Below are 16736 nucleotides of genomic sequence, written 5' to 3' on the forward strand. Positions count from 1 at the left end.
TCCTGCTCTGGTCCACCTGGGACATAGACCATCCTTTTGTGCAGCATATCCACATATATATACCCACCCACTGGTCACTTAAGTGACTATATCAGTTATCAGCTTGCAAGAGAGGGAGAGATAGATACACCCATCACATTCACATGACTTTTATTACAGTGTATCTTATAATTGTACTGTTTTATCATTACTATCATTAGTCTCTTAAACTTCCTCAATCAATCAATTAATGGTACCAGAGATTAAACTCAAGGTCTTCACACTGAGCTGCAGCCTCAGTCCTTCTTATTTTGAGACAGGGTCTTGCTAAGTCACTAAGTTGCCCAGGCTGGGGTAGAACTTTGAGTCCTACTGCCTCAGCTTCCCAGAGTTCTGGGATTATAGGTCTTCACCACGGCACTGCCTAATTTATAAATTAACCTTTATCATAGGGATACCTGTATAGAAAAAATACCATATATATATAGAGCACTATCCTTAGTTTCAAGTATCCGCTGGGGGTGTTGAAATGTATCCCTCATGAATAAGGGGGAACTACTGCAGTAATGCAAGCAAGAGGTGCACACCTATAATCCCAGAACTCTGGGAGGCTGAGGCGGGAGGCTGAGGCAGGAGGATCACTGCAAGTTCAAGGCCAGCCTAGGGTACATATTTTGGATGTACTGTACACAAACTCATCGTTACTATGACCTCCTTATGGCCAATGAAACAAGGCTTCAAAATGTAAGGGATGTGCCTAGGTCAGTACTAAGGCCTGTTGTTGAGCCTAGGTTGCTTGGTTCAGAGTTCAAGCTCCCTAGTACCCCTAGTGTAGGCTATAAGAGGCCGGCTCAGATGTTAGCAAGGAGGTGAAAGTACTCAGTTCTGCTGATTTTATTTTGTTTGTTTGTTTTGTGGTGCTGGGGTCCAATCCAGGGCTTTGCATACACTAGGTGAGTTCTTCACCACTGAGCTACACTGCTAGCCCCAGTTTTGCTGATTTCACATTGTACAATGCCTCAACTCTGCCTTCCGTCTGTTCATTCTTTACTCATTCACTTACACAATAGCCTTTTATCTAATATGTTTAGGTCATAGATATTCCAACATAAAACCTGGTCCTTACCCTCAATGTGGTCACTTATTTTAAAATTTTTATTTATTTTCTGGTTTATTTTTTGGAGTACTGGGGATTGGACCCAGGGGATTGAATCCTGTAGCACTAAGCTACATCCCCAGCACTTTTAATATTTTTTATTTTGAGAAAGGGACTTGCTAAGTCACTAAATTGTCCAGGCTAGGCTTGAACTCATGATCCTTCAGCCTCCAAGGACCATATTATGCTCACTGTTTTAAATCTAACAATAAGATTTACACATTTTCATGTCAGTCAAAGAAGGCTATTCTATATTTTTTGAATGGCTGCATGATATCCTATCATGAATGATTTGTAATTTATTTAACTAAGTCATGTTGAAGTATATTTAAGCAGTTTCCAGCTTCCTAGTATTAGAAATAATGTGAAAGATGTTTCACTTTTTAAAAAAAATCTTTGTGAAGAATGTTTTTATATGTATCTTTTCATATTTTAATAAAATCTCCCAGGGACTACATTCATACAGGTGGTAGAGTACTGGGTGAAAAGATGGACTCTTAATTTGAAGGGACGCTTTGGAGGCCAAATTGCTCTCCAAAGCTGCATGGGCTTTAAGAGCACTTGACACCTCCAGAGTTACAAGCCTACATGCAAATGACATTAAGATGCTAAGGACATTATGCAACACATCTCACTCTAAGTGTGGTGACAGCATGTTTTGGGAGGACAGGCTAAGATTCTCACCAAGTCTGCTAATGAAAGGCCACATGTAATGAGGTCTGGATCAAGCAATAGGGTAAGAGGAAGGATTAAAAATAAACATGATAGCTTAGTCTTGCAACAACTCTGTTTTTTAATAGGGTTATTAACATTTGGCTCATTCATATTTCGCATTTATTCAAAGTACAAAGAGGTAAGTATTTATTAGGAAAGAAGAGGGCGTGCAGTGATGTCTGCTGGGCCCAGCTGCCTGGGCCATGTCTCCGCCATATTGAGGTGTTGTCTCCTCCCACTGTGCCTGGCAGAGAGGAGGCCCTAACTGGTGTGGTACCCAGGTCAGCATCTCTTGATTGACTCCAAAGACATTTTATTTAAAGCATCAAAAGAGATCTCAGTTCTATGATGGTCTCAAAGGGCCTCATCTGGGAGGCTTACAGTTGTCTTTTTTGGGCTTTGTGATGAATTTCTGTGGAAGTGGTATAACATTCATTGCCTTAATTTTTTTTTTCTTTTTTTTTGCAGTACTGGGGATTGAACCCAGGGTTTTTGGACTGAGAACTACACCTTCATCCTTGTAGTTTTTTGTTTTTGTTTTTTTTTAAATTTTGAGGCAAGGTCTCATTAAGTTGCAAAGTCACCTAAGCAGGATTCAGAGTTGGGACTCTCCTGCTTCAGCCTCTCCAAGTGTTGGGATTATGGGTGTGCACAGCTGGTGCCTTAAACTCTTTTTGGCATGAAAATATCTTATGATCATGAGACAGATAATTGAGGGGTACATCTAGAGTATAGTATTTATGTGTATGTGTGTTTGGTCATAAAATCCTAATTTTGATTTGTGAGATTTCTCATATTGCAGGGCTAAGAAAATGTCCTAAACTTCTCCTTATACTACTACAGGAAAGAGTAACAAGTAATATGAAAGGCATTCTCAGTCTCTTTAAGTTTCCTAGTGTCTTGCAGAAATATTATGTCTTAGAAAGTATCATTAGACACACTGCATTTAAAATAAATATAATACACACTACACACAAACATACAAGTGAAAAAAATCCTTAAGACAGGTTTTTTAGGCTGTAGGAAGGTGTGATGCTAAATATTCTAATGATAAAGCAATATTTATAAGAGCTACTGGCCCTTAATAGGAATGCTATTTTTATTTGAATGAACAAATGAAGAAAGACACTGGTTCAAAGGAGCCAGGCTCTGTCAGTTTGATCACTCCTGTAATTTAAACTTGGCCAAATTACTTAACTTATTTATGCCTCTGTTTTCTCATTTGTCAAAGCAATAATAAATAACAGGATAAGTTGTTATGAGGGTTAAATATGATAAGCCAGTGCCTTCTACTTGAAAAGCTCTTAGTAGAATAGTGCTGTTAGTTAACTTTCTATCACTGTAACATAATACCTGAGATAATCAAATTATAAAGAGAAAAGGTACATTTTGGCTCACAGCTTTGAAGTTGCCAGTCTATGATTGGTTGTTTCCATTGCTCTGAGCCTGGGGTGAGGTGGTGTATCATGGCAGGAGCAAATGCCAATGCAAAGCCATTCACCTGGTGGCCAGGAAGGCGGTGGTGGGGGGGGGAGAGAACAGGAACAAGGCCCGCAACCTCCTTCACCCAATGGCCTAAAAGCCTTTCATTAGACCCCTCCTCCTAGGGTAGCACCACCTCCCAAGAGCACCACCCCCAGGACCAACCCTTTAATACATGGGACTTTGGAGGACATTCAAGATCTAAACTATAGTAAACTGTCCTCTTCCTCTTCCTCCTCCCCCTCCTTCCCATGTCTGCACAAAAGGGAGCCACTGATGTGCCTGGTGTTGACTACAGAGTACCTCATGAGCCCCACTTCACTTCTCCCCTATTTTCTGTTTTTTCGTTATTACTGTACTTTTATAAACAGCAAAAGAGCGCAGGTGGCCACCACTAGTATAATTTACCAACCCTGTCTTCAGATCATGGATTTGTAAAAAAGGGTGGTGGTAAGTGCTGGCTGATTACTGAAATGATGTATCTGGTGAAGGAGGCCTCCAAGTGTGGAAACCTGGGGTAGCCCGCAGTCCTGCTTCAGCAATCCAGCTTCGCCTCAAAGGCAGCAGTCTGTCCAAGTGGACCTCAGTCTGCACGCCAAGCACTTCTGGGCTTCCTCAGTGTCGGTTTCAGCGTTGCCACATCAGCACTACCCGCACAGATGGTTGTTTAGCAAAGGCAAGGTGTGCCCTCTGCACCCTCACCGGGGAAGCCAAACAGGTTCAAGGGCTCTCAGCTGCATGCCGACTCACATGAGGCCATGTATCCTCTTCAGAAATGCTGAGCAGCAGTGGCCATTCCTGGCTTTCCCGTAGGCTCTGTTCCAATGCCAGTGCTAATGCACTCCTGCAGTGTCCTTCTGGAAGTAGGGTGTTGTACCCCAGCCCAGCCCACAGAAGCCATCTGGCCTCTAATATATAAGGGGTGGTTGAAATATATAGGGAATATTTAAATTTTAAAAATTTATTACAGTAGAAGACATGTGGACATTACTCACCCCCCAAATACTCTCCTTTGCCTCAAACATATTTATCCCATTGTTCTTGCCACTTTCTGAAGCAGTTCTGGAAGTCTTCTTTCACAAGAGTCTTTATGAGGTGTGAGAAAAAATATGGTATATGCTGCTGCTGAGTGCCATCCAACAGAAAGGCAGGCTTCTATAAAAAATGCAGTGTGTCCCTAACCATCTTATTCAACTGGTCTGGCATCGTGCAACCTCAGGCTCTCCCCCAAGTTAAAATGGACCACAAAAGGTGACATATTGAACTGATTCGGGACATTGAGGCAGACAGTGCAATTAAAGACACTTACAAAGTATGCTTCAGAAAGTGACAAGAATGATGGCATAAGTATGTTTGAAGTGAGAGGAGATATGTTGTGGGGGATTCATGGCAATGTGTCTATCACTGTAATAATTTTTAAAATTTAAATGTAATTTAAATATGCAACATAGTTTTCGATTGCACTTCATTAACCACCATGAGCTAAGAGTATTAACTCATATAACATTCAGAGTCAAGGGAGCTGGGGATTTAGCTCAGTGGCACTGCACCTGCCATGTAGGCACAAGGTCCTGAGTTCGATCCCCCGGTACCAAACTAAAAAAAAAAAATCAGAATTAAGGGAAACAGGGACCCTAAATGCAAGAAACTATGACATGCCTTCCCATAGCAGGTCACTTGTCACCTGCCAAGAGGCAGGATGTGTAGCGGCTCAGTGCATGGACTCTGGCTTACAGTACCCGGGATGAACCATGGCTTTTCCACTTACTACCTATGGGATACTGCACATCTTCCATAACCTCTATGCCTCAGTATCCCCACCTGTAAAACAGAGATGATAACAGAACTTGCCTAATAGGGTTAGGGTGAGAACTAACTGAATTAATATAGCAAGTGCCCAGATATTCATCCATGCTTAATAATTAATGGTTGCTCTGATGGGTCCACTCTGTAAGCAGTGGGAACAACTGTCCCTGAGTTCCAAGTTACTGAAGGCCCTTTCATCTCCCAAGCAGTGGAATAAACAAAAGTGAGACACATGAGAAATACTTTTAAGGCCAGGGTCTCCTGGTGGTGTAACTGGCTAAGGAGCCTTTTCCCACAGAGTCGTTCTGTGACAGTGAGCATACTACTTAACCACTCTCTGCCCCAGTTCTTTTTCTGGAAGTAGGATCCAAAAGCAGGTGGTGAATGCACGGGGAGTTCTCTCAGGTGTTTCCTTCCCATGAATCTCAGAGCTGGAAATGGATTTCATGCTTTTTTTTCCCCCCATTAAGTTTATTGGTACATTTTTGGTATAAAATAGAGTTACATTCATCATTGGGATCTTGTACCTTTACATGAGTATCTTGGTTCTTATTTTTTTCCCCTTCCCTTGCCCTCCCTTCACCCCCTCCACCCTTCCCTATTTGCAAAGACCTTGTTTCCATTTTTTTTCCTCTTTTCATATTTTTTCCTTTCCCTTTTTTCCCTTCCCCTACCCCTCCCAATTCCCCTGGTCTTTTTGACCTTTTCTTCCTGTTACACAATATCAGTTATACATTTTTAAAATTACAATATTAAGATCTAGGAGACATTACCACAGGTTTTACAGAATTTAAAAGGATATAGAAAGCATATTACAAAAATCTTTTTTGAAATAAATTTGACAACTTCTAAGAAGTACCTTGGAAGACAAATTAATGAAACTAACTCTGGAGGAAATATAAAATTTGAATAGCACCTATTAAAGAAAGTATCTTCCTAGCTTGAAAACCTACCTATATGGCAACAGCAGGCTCATATACATTTTAACTGATAAATTATATCAAACAATTAAAGCAGAAAAAAGAAGGAACACTTCTCCCCTCATTTTAGGAACTCAACGTTGTGCTAATCCTAAAACTGGATAAAGATAATAGAAGAAAAAAGTATGAACATAGATAGAAATTTGTTTAACAAAACAAACTATTAGAAGTCAGATCTGGCAGTATGCAGAAAGTGGTTTTGTTATAGGGATGGCAGTGTTGGTTCAGCATTGGAAGATCCACCCCCAAAAGTCATCATTTTAACGGAGGAAAGGAAAAAACCATATGATCCTGTCACTAGTTGGAGAAAAAGTATTGGACCAAATTCTACAGCTGTTCATGGTAAAAGTTATCAGGAGACTAGAAGTAGAACAGAAACTTCTCAACAGATTATAGACATGTACTCCATACTTCCAGTGAGAATGCCTTATATAAATGGAGAAGATACAATGCTTTCTCCTTAAGGTGGGGAACAAGGGCAGATATGCTTACTCTTTATCTGTCTATTAAACTCTGAAACCTAGGCCCCACCAAAACAGTCTGGCCATAAAATGACACAACTAGGATAGGATTGGCATGGCAGAAACAAAATCTTTATATGTAGATGAAATGATCATCTCCAGAGAAAATACTAAGAAATCTCTAGGAACCCCTAGAACTTGTATTTGAATTTGGCAGGATTAGAAAACACAAGGTATATATAAAAATTCAGGTCTGTGTATACTTGCTATAAATGAAGAATTGGATATTGAAATTTAAAAGTTATGTAGGAGTACAAAGGACCTAGAAAAGTTAAAAACAAAAACAAAAACAAAAACAGTGCTGGAAGATGTTTAGTACCTAATTTTAAGACTTCTTCTAAAGCTACAGTAATCAAGGTAGTGTTGGTGTAAGGAAAGACATATAGATCATTGGAATAAAACAGAGAATCTAGAAATGGAACCACACATATATGGTCCACTGAGTTTTGAAAGATTATTTAACATTAGCATTTTATAGAATATAAACTCAATTCAAGAGCCAAGGAAGAGATAGTGCTTTCAGCAAACAGCATTAGAACATCTGGTATCTGTATATAAAAAAATTAACCTCAACCCTTTTTTTCCATACATGAAAATAACTTGAAGGGATCTATGAACCTAAATAAGAAAGCCTAAAAGTAGAAAACTTTAAGAAGAAATTATAAGGGAAAATATTTATGAATTCAGGGTAGGCAAGAAATACCTAGGATACAAAAAACATGATGTATAAAAGAAAAAAATTGATAAATGGGATTCCATCAAAATTTAGAACTTTAAATGACATCATTAAAATGAAAAGTAGTCCTTAAACAGACCATATTTACAATACATATAACCTATGAGCAGAATATATAAAGAATTCTTAGAGCTCATTAATAGACAACCCAATTAAAATGTAGACGTAAAGGCCGGGGATTTAGCTCAGTGGTTCTGGCGCCTGCCTTGCAAGTGCAAAGTCCTGAGTTGGATCCCCAGTACCAAAAAAAAAAAAAAGGTAGACGTCAGAAGATGATAAATAGCCAGCCAGTATAGCACAAGGAATGGTGTGCAACTCTAGAATCAGAAAAATACTAATCAGTACACTAACAAGATTGAATTATACTCTCATTAGGGAGATGAAGTTAAAAATTTTAAAAGCCTTGTCATGACTTTTTCTTTTTGTTGGATTCTCCCCCTTTGCGTTTAATTTGTCATGCCCAATGGATTCATTCTGCTGGGTTTCCTGGGGTTGTGATCCTCATTGTCTTTTCCTAGGGTGTTGCCTAAAATTTTTTGGAGTGCCGGTTTGGTATTCATGAAGTTCCTGAGGTGCTCTTTATCATCAAAGCATCTTATTTCTCCATCAATTTTGAAAGATAGTTTTGCAGGGTACATCAGTCTGGGTTAGAGGCTGTTTTCCCTTAGGGCTTGAAATACATCACTCCAAGCTCTTCTTGCCTTGAGAGTTTGCATTGAGAAGTCTGCTGTGATTCTGATGGGCTTTCCTTTGTATGTGATTTGTTTCTTTTCTCTCACTGCTTGTAGAATTTTATTCTTCTGTTGGATTTCTGGAATCCTAAGTATTATATGCCTATGTGTAGATTTTTTTTTATCAAGGCTAGCTGGAGTCCTATATGCCTCACTTATCTGTATGTCAAGTTCTTTTCCCCTCCTTGGGAAGTTTTCTGCCATCACTTCTGTGAACAGTTTTTTTATGTCATCTGCACTCTCTTCTGTTTCTTCATTGACTCCAATCAGTCTTATGTTATTTTTCTTTGCATCGTCTAGCAGCTGCTGGGTTGATTTATCATGTTCCCTTACAATTTTAAAGCAATTTTTCTTTTCCTGGTCACTAATTGCAATCTTATCTTCTATATGTGAAATTCTATCCTCACATTTGTTCATTCTGCTGCATAGACTTTCGATGGAGTTTTTAATCTCTTGGAAATCTGTTTGTATCTGTTTTATGGATTCCATTTGTTTCTTATGTTGGGATTTCATCATGTTCCTCAGATCCTCTATTTTTTTATCTGTGTCCTCTTTAGATTTATTAATCATGTCTTGCACCATGAGCAAAACCTTTGCTGTTATCTGAGTAATTATTTCTGATTTCAATTTTCCCAGATCCTCTTTTGTTGCCAGTTCAGAGAGTCCAGGTGGTTGAGCATCAGATTGTTCCATCTCGTTTCCCTTTGGGGTTGCTGTAGGTGATCCAGAAGTCTGTTTTTGAGACTTGTTTACGTGTCTTCTAATTTCCATGGGAGGGGATGCTTCTGATGCCCACACGGCTCACCTTCTCTGCCCTAGGAGCTTGGGATGGCAGTTGGGGAGCTTCCTTCTGGGTCCTGGGACCGGCTCAGCTTCTCTGCCCTAGGAGCTTGGGGTGGCGATGGGGAAGCTTCCTTCTGGGTGCTGGGACCAGCTGAGCTTCTCTGCCCTAAGAGCCTGGGATGGAGGTGGGGAGCTTCCTCAATTTCATGCTTTCTTAAGGTGAAACCTCTCTGTCTTTGTCTCTGTCTCTGTCTCTCTTCCTTATTAAAAATGAGGAAGAGAACTGAAAAGGTTTCCTTCTAGAGTCCTGTCTCTGCACCTTGGTTCATGTTTCTCAAAACAAGTTTGAACATGTATTAAGCATTCTGTAGGTTTAACATACCCCAAACACAGTGGTTCTTCAACTCAATTATGCAGAAGAACCACTTCAACATCTTGTGAGGACTGATTTTCCATCCCTCCATGATTCTGAGTCTGTGGTCTTCTTTCACTGAGCTACAGTCTCTGGCTGACTGGCCTGCTTGCTTTCTCTCTCTCTCTTTCTTTCTTATTTTTTATTTGGAGACAGGGTTAAGTTGCTAAAGTGTCCAGGCTGGTCTCAGTCTTCCTGACTCAGCCTCCCAGAGTGCTGAGATTACAGGTGTGCCCCTCCACACTTGGCTTCTCATTTATTTTTTTGATGAAGATTGCAATTAATGTTGACCACAGCACAGCTAATGTTATTCAGCAGTCCCTGCAAAGTCAGTTCCTAGCCATTACAGATGTTTGCTTTCTTAGTAAATGTAGGTACTGTCAAGTGTTTTTCCCTTAGTCAAATTATACATTTTTGTTCATTATTGGCTTCTTGGGAAATAAGAGTTGACAGCATCAACAGTACTCATTTGTTTTTGTATTGAGATAGTCAACAACTCATCAGATGCCCAATTTGTGTCAGGTTGTGCATTCTGCTTTGGAATAAACAAAAGTGAAAAATGTTCACCCTTTGTCAGACTATCCTGGGTACCCTAACTCAGATGTGAGGCACAGACATCAGTGGTGCACTCTGCATCCAGTGTGGGCAATGATATTAGCAAAACCACAAGGAACCATGTTTCCATGACACTGAATCTGGTGAATATAAATACATTTTTACATAGCTATGGAGAGCTTCAGCAACTAAAACTCACCACAAATGATATATCCTAATAATGATGTGAAAAAGCACCGTGGCCTTGTCAGAATTTGCACCTCAAAGAGCTCTTTTCCTGTCTGTATTTTTCTGTTCTCAGCACAAGGAAGGAACCAGAAGTAGGGAGAGCTGTCTGGTAGAGTGGACAAGGTGTGCAGAGGAGCTGCTAGAGATGCTGCAGGTGTCTGGTGGGAAGAAACCCCACTCACAGATACAGCAGCGAGCCCCGAGCTAACAGCAGCTCCCAGCCACCAGTGACTCACTTGTACCAATCAATAAATCAACCTACGAGTGTTCTACAGCTCAGGCTGTGTTCTCATAAAACTTATATACTCTACAGCCATGGTTCAGAAGAGCTTTCTTATGTAGAATGTTCTTAAAAATAATCATCTTCAGAAAGTCTTCAGAAGCTGCATTGCTAAAAGGCTGCTTTATGCTGTTATCATTTACCTGATCTGTAACATCTCCTAGGATTCTTTATTGTCTTCCATCTGCATATGAATTAGATAGAAAACAAACCAGCTTTTAAGTTTGTACAACTGAATTTAAAAAAATTATCTCAGTAATGGCATAATGCCCTACAATAGTATGTTTTGTAAAAGTTCTAAATTCTTTGACAGGCTATGAAACACTCCCATTTAGAAAGGAGCTCTCAGCAACTGACATTTATAAGACAGAATTTAGAGGAGTTCTGCTCATCATTATTTCTCAAGACAAACAGGATTTCACATACAAAGCTATGAGAGAAATTTATGAGTTAAAAATCCACATGCTAACTTTCTTTGCATTAGCAACTGAGCAAACAAGCAATCAAGGAGATTATTTTATTGGATTTGGACAGCTGGGCAGTGAGAAATATCACAAGGGGTAATTGTGTTCCTCCACATAGAAGAGAATGGCCAACTGTAGTTTATGAATGTTTTCCTGACTCACTAAACACTGTTTGCTATATCGATGTCTACTCATTAGTTAGCCCTTGGAGTTCTTTTGGAAACCTAAATCTCAAAAATGAGGGCTGTAGTAAAAGCTTTGGTGCTTGGGCATTTTACCAGCCAAAACTGGCCAAAATTTCTGATTTGAATACTGCTTCCAGTCAAGATAGAGTAATAGAGACTAAATACACTCTCTAATCAAAACAAAACAAAACAAAAAAACATAAACAAAAATTTAAAAAAAATACTTCACAAACCAACTCATATAGAATATATAAACCAACAGTTTTCAAAAGACTGAACACTCATAATACAGGACAGTAAACCCTGAAACAAATAAAAGAAACTACTTCAAGAAGAGTGATTGAGGGAGAAGTCTAGAAATCAGCAAGGAAACATAACAGTATTAAAGATAGATGAGCTAGGTAGAAATATAATAGGCAGCCAGATAGGGGTAAGTCCTTCAGAGGGCTAGGACAAAGGTGAAACATACCACAGCTGCACATCAGCTGAAAACCAGGCCTCAAGATGGAGACAAGATGACCAAACCCACATACTTCTTCAAAGAACTGGGCTTAGTGAAGTATAGATAGGCATCAACCACCCTGGGGGTGACCAGAGACTTTTGGACCCACTGCCTCCTGGGAGAATCCTTGTTCTTTCCATCCACGCTTGGTACGTGACTTGCTTCCCAATTGGACCACCACTGCCTAAATGACTATACTTGTAACCTTATTAGATGTTCATGGCTGCGACCCACATTGTACCCATGTGGGCTTCACCTTATAAAACTTCTCTGTAAAGTGGGGTCCTTGGCTACCCACTCGGGACCCCTTCTGCCCCTCAGGAGCTTTCCTATCAATAAATATCTTCCTACTCTTAACCTCCATCGTTCCTAGGACTCATAATTCTGGGGCATCAAGTAGAGTTCTCAGGAAGGTCTTGCCTCAGTAATGAGGGATAACTAAAACTAGCTCCATAGTGGAACAAGCATTCTTTTGGACCAGACTACCAGACCAAAAAAAAAAAAAGACCTGAAAAAAAGTTAAACTGTATCCAAGTAACTAAACTGTATCCTAAAACAAATACCAAGGATATTTATAGGAATATCAAAACTACCTAGCATTCACAAAGACAAAATTTATAACGTTTAGGGCTGGGAATTTAGTTCAGTGGTTTCATTGCCTGCTGTGCAAGCACAAGCACCCGAGTTAGATTCCCGGTACCCCCCCCCCCAAATTTATAATATTTAGCACAGAATCAAATATTAACAGGCATTCAAATAGGCTGGAAAACATGACCCATAAAAAAGAGAAAGAGAAATCAATCAAAACCACGCGTAACTAACACAGATGTTAGAATTAGCAGACAAAATATCGAGTCAGTTATTCTAACTGCATTTCATGTGTTCAGAAGTGGTCACATGTACAATGCAAAAATTATTCAAATAAAACCTCTAAAGACAAGAACTCCAATATACTGCAAAGCAACCATTGAAATGGCAAAACAAAGAGTTACAGCTAATATTCCAAAAAGGAGGTAAAATAAAACCAGAAAATAATCAATAAATTCAAAAGGAGGGAGGAAAAAAGGGAGGAAAAAGTACAAATAACAGATGGGACAAACACAAAACAAAATAGAAAGGTACTGAACTTAAACCTAATTGTGCTAATAATAGTATTAAGTGTGAGCAGTGGAAAAATCCCAGTAAAATGACAGAGGTATTAATCTGAATTTTTAAAAAATCAAGATGCAACTGTGTGCTACCTAACTACATAAAGCATACTTTAAGTATACAGATAGAAATACAGTAAAACTTGAAAAATAGGGGAAAAATGCTAATAGCAGCAAAAGAAACTTAAAGTGACTTTCTTAATATCTAGTAAAGAAGATTCAGAACAAAGACTATTACCAAATAAAGAAGATGATTTTAAGACAGGTGTGGTGGTGCATGCCTATAATCTCAGTTCTTGGGAGGCTGAAGCAGAAGGATCACAGCAAGTTTGAGACTAGTCTGGGCTACACAGTGAGTTTAAAACCAGCCTGAACAACATAGTGAGAACCTGTGTCAAAAAAAGATGATTTTATGATAATGTTGTAGGGTCCCTCCTGACATCTCTGTGCAGGAACTTTTTACAATATAGCGATATCAGCCTCTGTGCACCATGTGTAGTTCTGATGTACCTCTGTAACATAAATCATACCCAACCAGACTGTAGAATGTTAATGTATACCAAACCAGACTGTGAAATGTTAGTGTATGCCCATATAAGGGAGACAGAGACACAGAAAAAGTGTGCAACTACACCATTTTCGGCTCTCAGCTTTTGGATATGAATCCTCTGAGTCAGTGCGGCCTGAATAAAGCTGCTTCCTGGGACAAAGGCCTCGGGTGTCTCATCTTTCTACATGAAAATCCTGCAGCAATAATGGGGTCAGTTAATAGGAAAGAAAGCAATACTAAATGTTTAGGTTCTAAAAACAATAGCTTCCAATGAGGCAAACACTGATAAAACGCCAAAGAGAAATGGAAAAATTCCATAATAATAGAGGTTATTAAATCATCCACCTAATAATTGATACAACAATCTGCAAGACAGAAGACTTGAAAAACAATAACTAAGTGGGCCTAATTGACATTTATAGAACATTTGACCAAGGGCAGCAGAATAAACTTTCTGCTGAAGTGTACACAGGCCATATGCAAAGGTAGAGTACATTTCAGGCCATAAAACAACTTTCAGGAAATTTAAAAAAGGTTCAGTTCATACAAAGTATGTTCTCTGCTCATAACAGAATTAAATTAGAAATAAATAACAGAAAGATCTCTAAAAACCCCAAATATTTGGAAATCAAACTATGCTCTACTAAATAACAATTAGATGAAGACAAATCAAAAAGGAAATTCAAAAATATTTTGATGTAAATGAAAACAGAAGCCCAACATCAGAATTTGTGAGATTCTAGCCAGTGCAGTGGGGTAAAATGAGTGAATGAATGCATGAACAAATGAATGAATGAATGAACAAATAAATAGCATGTAGACTGAAAAAAAAGAAAAACTAACTTTATTAGTCAATTAGCATAATCATTTATAAAACATCTGATGAAATTTACAAAAAAGCTATTAGAAGTAGTAAGTTTAACAAGGTTATAGGATCTAAGATTGATACACAAAGTCAATTGTATTTCTATACACTAGCAATAAACATTCAAAAATTGAAATAAAAAGATACAATTTACAATTGCATCACATAATGGAGAATACTTAGGGACAAATCTGACAAAGGACCTGTGCACTGAAAACAACAAAGCACTGCTGAGAGAAATGAAAAAAATACCTCAATCAATGCAGTTATATGCTTTGTTCATGGGCCTGATGGCAATATTGTTAAGATGTCAATTTTTTCCATATAGACCTAGATTTATGGATTCAGGGCATTGCTAATCAAAATCCCACCATGTTTTTTTTTTTTAGAAATTGACAGGCTAACTCTAAAATTCATATGGGAATGTCAAAACAAAAATAACCAAAAAAATCTTTGAAGAAGAACAAAATTGGAAGCTATTCTGGTTTCAAAACCCACTATAAAGCTATAGTAATCAAAATAGTATGTTATTGGCATAAAGGCTGACAAATAGATCAATGAAACAGAAAAAGGAGTTCGGAAACAAACAAACATATGCATGGACAATCAATTTTTTTTTTTTTGGTACTGGGGTACTGGGGATCAAACTCGGGACCTTGCACTTTTGAGGCAGGCGGCGGAACCACTGAGCTAAATCCCCAGCCCCTGGACAATCGATTTTTGACAAAGGTACAAAGTAACGCAGTGGAGAAACCATAGTGTTTTCAACTGATAGTGAACAACTGAATATACATATGCCAAGAAGTGAACTTCAACCTATACCTTATGCCATCTACATGGATGATGTTTAATATCATCAGTATTAGGGAAATGCAAATTAAAACTACAATGAGAAACTACACATACTTTCTACTTAGTAGAATGGCTAAAATGAAAAAGACAAGTCATATTAAGTGTCAGGGATATGAAAGAATTAGAACTCTCATACACTCCTGGTAGGAATCTAAAATAGTATAACTGTATTAGAAAACAATTTTGCCAGTACCTTGAAGAGCTAAACATATATCTACCATGTGATCTACTCATTTCCCTCCTACATATTTACCTAAGAGAAAAACAAAAACAAATATGCCCATACAAACACTTTCACATAAATGTTCATAGCAGCCTTATTTGTAATAATTCCCCAAATGGCACAATCTAAATGCCCATTAACAGGTGAAAGAATATGGACTACTTACTACTCAGCAATAAAAAGAGATGGACTATTGATGCACACAACATGGATGAATGTCAAAATAATTATACTTCTTAAATATGACAAAAAGATTACCTTCTGTGATTCCACTCATATGAAACTCAAATGAAACCTAATATGTTGTGAGAAAAAAGCAGATCTTTGGTTATTGGGTATATTTATTATCTTGATTGTGGTACTTGTTTCTCAGGTATCAAAAAGTCAAAACAAAATTCTACACTTTATGTACAGTCTATTACTGTATATTGCAATAGAGCTATTAAAAATCAACATAATCAACTCTATTCTTGTAGTGTCTTATGCAATATTAAAGCTGTGTGTCTATAGGGGGTTACCTTTAACATTGGTGGGCCCAAGAAAGAGTACGGATGTAGGTAATGTAGATCCTCCAACCCCTAGCCTTCCCTCTTGTCTTTCCAAGCCAGAGATCATTCCTCTAGTCACCTTCAGATTTAGGGAGATGCATATGGACAGAAGGGGCTTTCACCAGGCCTCCATGTAGGGCCTGGGGCCTGGACAGGGAATTCTGAGTCTGGGCATTGAGACCACAGCTAGAAGGGAGGAGCCTGGTTCCAAAGGACACCTTTTGGCCTATGGCTTGAGAGGAGTCTTAAAGTGATGCTAGCCTGCAAGGTGATGAAACAACTGACAATGTTTAAAAGCTTTTATGGCAGTGCCACAGTGGCACATGCCTGTAATCCCAGCACCTGGGGGACAGAGGCAGAAGGATCAGAAGTTCGAGTCCTGCCTAGCAACTTAGCAAGAATCTGTCTCAGACAAAAAGAAAGAAAGAAAGGAAGGAAGGAAGGAAGGAAGGAAGGAAGGAAGGAAGGAAGGGAGGGGTTGGGAATGCAACTTGGCGCAAAGGTCCTGGATTTAATTCCCAGTACCACAATAAACAAACATACAAACAAATAAATATAAACTTTTATGGCAGTTTGCCATGATTGTAATACCCTCGCATGGCATTTTAATTGATTTACTAATCTGCCCTTGATAGATTGGGTAGAAGTAAAACCTGGTAACACAAAACAACACAACTTCCCAACAGAGACCTGAGATACGGGTGGAAGGCAGGTGGTTCTGAGAAACTACTTTCCTGGCTGTAAGGTGATACAGGTGTGCAGAGACGAAAGGCACAGTGTGAGCCTAAGAAAGACTGGCTTTGCATTAAAGTAAAGGTAAGGCGTGCCCTGTTTTAGAAAAAGATTTCTGGCTTAAGAGGTTCAGAGCCTAACCTGATCTGCTCCATCCTGTGTCTTCCTGGGTAGAACATCAGCCATATGGGAAGTGGATTGGGTGGTTCATGATGTACCAGCAATATTCGTCAGTGGCGGCCGTCCTTACCTCTCAGAACTGGACCAGAATTACCATGGCGGCGGGGGGGGGGGGGGCGCGGTG

At 39.0% G+C, this 16736-nt stretch overlaps 1 protein-coding gene across 8 annotated transcripts in view; it reads right to left on the reverse strand.

Annotated features, from left to right (window-relative positions):
• The window catches only part of Frmd4b (FERM domain containing 4B), a 351908-nt gene that overhangs the window by 87873 nt on the left and 247299 nt on the right, over positions 1-16736 (reverse strand). The gene's annotated exons all lie outside the window — the stretch shown is intronic.

The sequence above is a fragment of the Heterocephalus glaber genome, unplaced genomic scaffold, assembly GCF_053883595.1.
Source record: "Heterocephalus glaber isolate CG9 unplaced genomic scaffold, H.glaber_assembly_v1.0 deba00001472, whole genome shotgun sequence".
Lineage (NCBI taxonomy): Eukaryota > Metazoa > Chordata > Mammalia > Rodentia > Bathyergidae > Heterocephalus > Heterocephalus glaber.